The sequence below is a fragment of the Cynocephalus volans genome, chromosome X, assembly GCF_027409185.1.
Source record: "Cynocephalus volans isolate mCynVol1 chromosome X, mCynVol1.pri, whole genome shotgun sequence".
Lineage (NCBI taxonomy): Eukaryota > Metazoa > Chordata > Mammalia > Dermoptera > Cynocephalidae > Cynocephalus > Cynocephalus volans.
The window spans coordinates 52263488-52272049 of record NC_084478.1 but is presented as its reverse complement, the minus strand read 5'-3'; the positions used below and the strand labels follow the sequence as shown (position 1 = coordinate 52272049).

Genomic DNA, 8562 nt, shown 5'->3' with positions numbered 1-8562 from the left:
TGTTTGCAGTCCATGGGCCAGGACTATAGTTCAACTGTGGGTGCATTCATAGTTTGCAAGACAGAAGAGTAGGGATGATGTAAATTCATGAGCAACTATTAGGGCTGTGGCTCCTGTGAATCCTCAGGGTGTTTGGATTAGGATAGCTATAATTCCTAGGGCCATGTGGCTGATGGATGAGTAGGCAATGAGGGATTTCAGGTCTGTCTGACGTAGGCAGATAGAGCTTGTCATGACCATTCCTCATAGAGAGAGAACAAGGAAGGGGTAGGTTATGGAGCTTGCTGGGGGGTTTAGAATGATGGTGATTCGTATCATTCCGTATCCCCCTAGTTTTAGGAGGATGGCTGTGAGAATTATGGATCTGGCGATAGGGGCTTCTACGTGTGCTTTTGGTAGTCAGAGGTGAAGTCCGTAGAGTGGTATTTTTACTATAAATGCTGTTATGCATGCTGTTCATAGGAGGGTGTTGGATCATGAGGATTGGGGTGTTTGGGTTCAATGTTGAAGCAACAGTAGGTTTAATGAGCCAGTGGAGCTGTGGATATAGGTTAGTGCAATTAGTAGTGGCATGGAGCCGAAGACGGTATAGAATAAGAAGCAGAGTCCTACATTTAATTGTTCTGGTTGGTTGCCTCATCAGGTGATGATGATTAGGGTTGAGATTAGTTGGCTTCAAATAGAATATAGAGCATGATCAGTTCTGTGGCAGTAAATGTTATGATTAGGAAAATTTGTAGTGAGGTTAATGTGAGGATATATAGTTTTTTTCAAATAAATGTTTCTTTGGAGAGGTGGTGTTGGCTCGCTATAATTATTAGGGGGAGGAGTCAGGTTGTTAATACCAGAAGTGGGGTTGAGTGGGGATCTGAGAAGAAGTTTAATGATGTGGTTTTGCTATTTTCATCGTTGTGGTTTAAGAAAAGAAGAGTGATGAGGCTAACTAGTAGGCTGTGGGTTGTTGAGTTGATTCAGATAATATTATTGTTGGAGTACCACGTGGTGGGGATGAGTATGATTGTGGGGATAATAAGTTTTAGCATTGTAGGAGGTTAAGGTTTTGTACATGGTCTAGGCCATAAGTGTCAGAGATCATTACTAGAAGTGCTAGGCCCATGGCGGTTTCACACCCTGTGAAGATTAGGAGGATGATGGGGAGGGGGTAGGATAGGGTGAAGTGTAGGTTTAGGGATAGGAGGGTGGCTAGGATGAATAGGGATAATATTATGCCCTCCAAACATAATAGAGAGGATATAAAGTGGGATCGGTACATTAGTAGCCCTACGAGGGATATGGTGTATGCTAAGATGATGCTGATATAAATTGGAGGCATTTAGTAGTTACAAAGTGTCGCAGTTTAATGGGTCAAAATCAGTTGTTTTAGTTAAACTAACTACTATATTCGGCTCATTCTAGGCCTTTTTGGGATCACTCGTAGGCTAGGCTTAGTGCCAGTGTGAGAATCAGGATAAGTGCCAGGGTGAGTATTAGTTTGAGGTTATTTGTTTGGGTGGCTCATGGGAGGGGTAACAGTAAGGTAATTTCTAGATCAAATAGTAGGAATGTGATGGCTACCAGAAAGAATTTTATGGAGAATGGTAGGCGGGTGGATCCTACTGGGTCAAACCTGCATTCGTACGGACTTGAGTTTTCTGCATAGGTATATTTTGGGGTGAGTCAGAAGGCAATGGTGATAAGTAAGAGTGCTAATGTTGTGTTGGTTAAGAGGGTTAATGCTAGATTGATTATTCTTTTCTGGGATGTGACCAGATCTCATTGACTGGAAGTCAACTGTACTAGCTGATACTGAAAGAATAGGATCCTCATCCGTAAATGGAGATGTTTAGGAACAGTCAGACTACATCTACGAAGTGTCAATATCAGGCTGCAGCTTCAAAGCCAAAATGGTGTTTGGATGTGAAGCGGAATTTTAGTTGGCACAGAAGACAGACGGTGAGGAAGGTGGATCCAATCATTACGTGAAGGCCGTGGAAACCTGTTGCTATGAAGAACGTTGATCCGTACACACTGTGGGAAATGGTAAAGGAGGTTTCAAGGTATTCTGAGATTTGGAGGAGTGTAAAGTAAGTGCCCATGGAGATTGTGATGAAGAGGGCTTGGAGCATATGTTTGCAGTTTCTTTCTATGAGGCTGTGGTGGGCCCAGGTGATGGACACTCCGGAGGCTAGCAGTACTAGTGTGTTGAGTAGTGGAACCTCTATAGGACTGAGGGGGTTGATGCCTGCTGGTGGTCAGTAACCTTCTAGGCTGGGGGTCGGGGCTAGGCTTGAGTGATAAAAGGCTCAGAAGAAACCGGCGAAGAAGAAAACTTTGGATGTAATAAATAGGATCATTCTCTATCGCAGTCCTGTTTGGACAATAGTTGTATGGTGGCCCTGGAAGGTGCTTTCTCGTACTACATCTCGTCATCATTGGTACATGGTTAATAGGTTATTTAGCAACCCTAGGGTTAGTAGGGTACTGGAATTGAAGTGGAATCATATTGTTAAGCTGGATGTTGTGAGTAGGGCGGATAGGGCTCCTGTGAGTGGTCAGGGGCTGGGGTTTACTATGTGGTAGGCATGGGTTTGGTGGGTCATTAGGTGTTGTCATGTAGGTAGAGGCTTACTAGGAGAGCAAATACATAAGCTTGGATCGGGGCTACAGTAAGTTCGAGGATGGTGAGTAGAGGAAGGAGGGTAAAAGTAGCTGAGGCTGTCAGGGGGCTTAGGGTTGTTAATACTAGTGTAGCGTTTCTGACGAGGTGCATAAGTAGGTGGCCAGCTGTGATGTTGGCTGTTAATCATACAGCCAGGGCTACAGGTTGGATGAAGAGGCTGATGGTTCGATAGTTATGAGTACTGGGATAACGGGGGTGGGTGTACCTTGGGATAGAAGGTGGGCTAGAGATTCTTTTGTTTAGTGGCTCACAGGGGGATTGCTATGCCTAAGTTTAGGGATAGTTGGGAGGTTGGTGTGAAAGAGTGGGGTAGCAGGCCTAGTAGGTTTGTTGAACCAACAAATAGGATTAGTGAGGTTAGTATTAAGGATCACAATTGTCGTTTGGTGTTGTGGGTTGCCGTCAGTTGTTTCAGAATAAGTTGGATGAGTCATATTTGCAGAGAGGTTAGGTGATTGTTGATGAGGCAGGAGGGAAGAGGATACACTGCATTGGGTAGGAGAATGATGAGGGCTACGATGGGTATTCCCATTAGCGTGGGGGTGGTAAAAGAGGTGAATAGGTTTTCGTTCATTTTTTTTTTCTCATAGATTTGTGTGTTTTGGTATTTTGACAATTTTTTCTGTGGGGCTAGAGGGGTACATGAATTTTGAGAGGCTTAGTTGAAGTATAATGAACAGTGTTAGGATTATAGATATAATGGTGGCGAATCATGTCGAGGTATCTAGTTGTGGCATTTCATTGTGGGAAGGCCAGTGCTTCTATTCTTTAACTTAAAAGGTTAATGCTATTTAGCTTCATGATGTGCTTATAGTGTTAAGGTTGATCAATCTTCCAAGTGTTTGAGTGGGATGAATTCAAGTAAGATGGGCATGAAACTGTGGTTTGAGCCACAGATTTCTGAGCACTGCCCGTAGAATAGGCCAGGTCGCGTCGCTGTTAGGGTTGTTTGATTTAAACATCCCAGGATCTTGTCCATTTTTAGGCCTAGCAAGGGTACGGTTCATGAGTGCAGCACATCTTCAGATGAGTTTAGCATGCAGATTGGGGTTTCTATTGGGAGTACTGTTCGGTTGTCTACTTCTAGGAGTCGGAGCTCCCCTGGTTTTAGGTCGGGGGTGGGAGTTATATATGAGTCGAAGTTTAGGTTTGCATAATCTGTATATTCATAACTTCAGTATCACTGGTGGCCCATGGCTTTGACAGTTAAGAGGGGGTCATTGATCTCATCTGTTATATAGAGGATTCGTAGTGATGGAAGGGCGATTGAAGTTAGAATAACAGCAGGTAAAATAGTTCATATGGTTTCCACCATTTGGGCATTTATAGTGCTTGTGTGCGTGAGTTTTGTGGTTAATATTAGGGAAATAATATAAAGGATTAAGGAGCTGATTAGGAACATGATTATGAGGGTGTGGTTGTGGAAACATAATAGTTCTTCCATGATGGGGGAGGTGGCGTCTTGAAGTCCTAGTTGTAGCAGGTGTGCCATAGAGATATAAAGGATTTGGGCCTATAAGTTGACTCTGACGAAGTCATGTAATGTTTTTACTAATATCTCACTTATGGGGAAGTCATAGAGGTTATGGAATTGGCTTGAAACCATTCTTGGGGGGTTCGATTCCTTCCTTTCTCTTTGGGTCTTTACATATACTGGTTCCTCAAATGTGTGGGAAGTAGGGGGGCAACCGTGTAGTCATTCTAGATTTGTGGTGAGAAGTTCTACCATTGCAACTTCTCGTTTTGAGGCGAAGGCTTCTCATGTCGTGAAGATCATTAGTATAACTGCTGTTAAGGAGATAAATGATCCTATGGATGATACTGTATTTCACATGGTGTATGCATCCAGGTAGTCGGAATATCATCGTGGTATTCCTGATAGGCCTAGGAAGTGTTGTGGAAAGAATGTCAGGTTTACACCTATGAATATGACCGTGAAGTGAATTTTAGCTCAAGTAGCGTTGAGGGTGTAGCCTGAGAGTAGAGGGAATCAGTGGACGAAGCTCCCTATGATGGCGAATACCACACCTATAGATAATACATAGTGGAAATGCGCTACTACGTAATATGTGTCATGAAGTACAATGTCTAGTGATGAGTTGGCTAGTACAATTCCTGTTAGGCCTCCTATTGTAAATAGGAAGATGAAACCCAGGGCTCATAATATAGTGGGAGATCACTTGATATTTCCTCTGTGAAGTGTGGCTAGTCAGCTGAATACTTTTACACCTGTGGGAATTGCGGTGATTATTGTGGCTGATATGAAGTATGCTCGAGTGTCTACGTCCATTCCTACTGTAAATATGTGGTGGGCTCAGACGATAAAGCCCAAAAAGCCAATGGATATTATAGCTCAGACTATTCCTATATATCCGAATGGTTCTTTTTTACCTGAATAATAGGTTACGATGTGTGAAACCATCCCAAAGCCGGGGAGAATGAGGATGTAGACTTCGGGATGTCCGAAGAATCAGAATAGGTGTTGGTATAGGATAGGGTCTCCTCCTCCTGTAGGGTCGAAGAATGAGGTGTTTAAGTTTCGATCTGTCAGTGGTATGGTAATGCCGGTGGCTAGGACGGGGAGGGAAAGGAGTAGGAGGATGGCTGTGATTAGTACTGATCACACAAACAGAGGGGTTTGGTACTGGGATATTGCCGGTGGTTTTATATTAATAATGGTAGTGATGAAGTTAATTGCCCCTAGGATGGAGGAGATGCCTGCTAGGTGTAGGGAAAAAATTGTAAGGTCCATAGAAGCTCCAGCATGGGCTAGATTTCCGAATAGGGGTGGATAGATGGTCCAGCCTGTTCCAGTGCTGGCTTCCACTATTGAGGAGGTGAGTAGGAGTAGGAACAATGGGGGGAGGAGTCAGAAGCTCATGTTGTTTATCCGAGGGAATGCTATATCAGGGGCCCCAATTATAAGGGGAACTAGTCAGTTGCCGAAGCCCCCAATCATGATGAGTATGACCATGAAGAAAATCATCACGAACGCATGGGCGGTCACGATGATGTTGTAGATCTGGTCATCACCTAGGAGGGTTCCGGGTTGGCCAAGTTCAGATCGAATAAGGAGGCTCAGGGCTGTCCCTACTACTCTGGCCCAGGCACCAAATAGGAGGTAAAGTGTGCCGATGTCTTTGTGGTTTGTTGAGAACAACCAATGGTTAATGAACACGGGTATGGGGTGAAGTGGCTGAGTAGGCATTAGACTGTAAATCCAAGCATGGGTGTTAAGTCCTCTGTTCATCAAGTCTTGAGGTGATTTGTCATGTTGAATTGCAAATTCAGAAGAGCAGCTTCAATTCTGCCGGGGCTTCTCCCGCCTTTTTTTCCTGGAGGTGGGAAAAGTAGATTGAAGCCAGTTGCTTAGGGCGATTAGCTGTTAACTAATTTTGCATGGGGCTGGAGCCCGCCAGTCTAGTAAGCGTTTAGCTTAATTAAAGTGACTGGTTTGCATAAAGTTGATGTAGGATAAGGTCTTGCAGCCCTTAGGTCAGAAATTAAGTGGGAATACTTGCTTAGGGCTTTGAAGGCTCTTGGTCTTTCTAACCTAAATTTCTAGTTTAAGATGGGGGGCATCGGGGCAAGGGGAAGGAGGAGTGTTGACAGAATTGTTAGTGTTGGCAGGAGGAGTGTTTGTTTTGTGTTCTCAAATTGTCACCTTGTCTTTGTGTTATTGGTTACTGGAAATATGGTGAGGGCTGTGGAGTAGATCAGTCGTATGTAGAAGTATAGGTTAAGTAATGCTGTGATGGCTATGATTGTGGGCAAGGCAATGCTGCCGTTTTTTGTCATTTCTTGGATAATGATTCATTTAGGTAGGAATCCCGTCAGTGGGGGGAGTCACCCTAATGACAGTAGGATTAGAGGGATTGTGAGGGAAATTAGTGGTGTTTTGTTTCACAGTAGTGTCAGGGAGGAGGTTGTGTGATTAATGTTAAGGTTTAATATGTTGAAGGTGGTGAGTGTAAGTAGGATGTAAATTAGTAGGTTGAGGATCTTGATTGAGGGATTGTAGATAAGGATGGCTGTTGTTCAGCCTATGTGTGAAACTGATGAATAGGCTATGATTTTTCATAGCTGTGTTTGGTTGAGTCCTCCTCAGCCTCCTACCAGGATGGATAGGGTGGCAGTGGTTAGGATGATATGGTGATTAAGTAGTGGTGCTACTTGGAATATAATTGAGATGGGGGCTAGTTTCTGTCATGTCAGTAGGATTATGCCTGATGTTAGGGGGACTCCTTCTGTGACTTCTGGGACTCAGAAGTGGAAGGGGGATAGGCCCAGTTTTATAATTAATGCTAGTGTTAGTAGTGAGGTTGTTAGGGGGTTGTCTGTGTTTCTGATTGTTCATTGTCCTGAGCTTGTTGTGTTAATTATGATGGCCATTATTAGGAATATGGATGCTGTTGCTATGTGATGAAATATTTGGTGGCCGCTTCTGTTGATCGTGGGTTTTTTGTTGTTGTTGTTAAAATGGGGGTGAGGGTGAGTGTGCTTATTTCTAGGCTGTCTCAGATTGTTAGTCAATGAGAGTTTAGTATTGTGAGTATGGTGCCTGTGAATAGGGTTGTGAGAATGATGGAGAATGTTGCGGGGTTGATTAGCATGGGAAGGATATGAACCAACATTTTTGGGGTATGGGCCCGATAGCTTGTTTAGCTGACCTTACTGTAGAATGTGGTGTAATAGGTAGCACGGAGAGTTTTGGGTTCTTAGGAGTGGGTTTGATCCCCATAGTTCTAGAACCAAGGGGGGTTGGACCTCTATTATTTACTCTATCAAAGTAACTCTTTTATCAGACATGTTTCTTAGGTTTGGGGGGGCACGCCTGATAGTAGGATAGGTATTGAAATGTGTCATATGCGTAGGGCTAACGTCAGCGGAAGGAAACTTTTTCATAGGAGGTGTATTAGTTGGTCATATCGGAATCGTGGGTAGGAAGCTCGGATTCATAGGAACAGGGCTGTTAGGAGTAGAGTTTTGGCGGTGAAGTTAAATGTGAAGGTTTCTGGTGTGGAGGTGTCATAGAATGTCCCTAGGAAGATGGTGACGGTGAGGGCGTTTATTATGATGATGTTAGTGTATTTGGCTATGAAGAATAGAGTGAAGCGTATTCAACGTTGAATCCTGACACGAGTTCTGATTTGTCCTCTGTTAGGTTGAATGGGGCTCGGTTGGTTTCTGCTAGTGTTGAGACGAATCATATTATGGCCAGTGGTCATGATGGGATGATTAGTCATATAAACTCTTGGGTAATGATGAGGGTGGTTAGTGTGTAGGATCCATTCATAAGTAGGAATGCTACAAGGATAATGACTAGGGTGACTTCATATGAGATTGTCTGGGCTACTGCTCATAGGGCTTCAATTAAGGCACATTTTGAGTTTGAGGCCCATCCTGATCAGAGGATCGAGTGGACGGACAGGCTCGAGGTGGCGAGAATGAATAGTATTCCTATGTTTAAGTTGGTCAGGGGGTAGGGCATTGGTAGTGGCATTCACATGGTAAGTGCTAAGGTAAGGGCTAGTGTAGGTGCAGTTATGAATAGGAGGGTGCTCGATGTTAGTGGTCGAAGTGGTTCTTTGGTGAATAACTTTATTGCATCGGCAAAGGGTTGGAGGAGACCAAAGGGGCCAACGACATTGGGTCCTTTGCAGAGCTGTATGTAGCTGGGTGTTTTTTGTTCTACGAGAGTGAGGAATGCTATGGCGAGTATGATGGGGATAATAAGTATAAGTGTATTGATGATGTGCATGGTGCTAGGAAGAGGAGTTGAACCACTGGTTATAAAGTCTTAAACTTTATGCAGTTACCAGGTTCTGCCATACTAACAAGCCCTGTTCTCGGGCGGAGGGTGTGTGAAGATGGGCTGGGTT

The 8562-nt window shown here is 43.9% G+C and overlaps 1 pseudogene; it reads right to left on the bottom strand.

The window, feature by feature from the left end:
- Positions 1-5150: 5150 nt before the first annotated feature.
- Positions 5151-5930, bottom strand: LOC134367990 (cytochrome c oxidase subunit 1-like; annotated as a pseudogene).
- Between the last annotated feature and the right edge of the window lie 2632 nt (positions 5931-8562).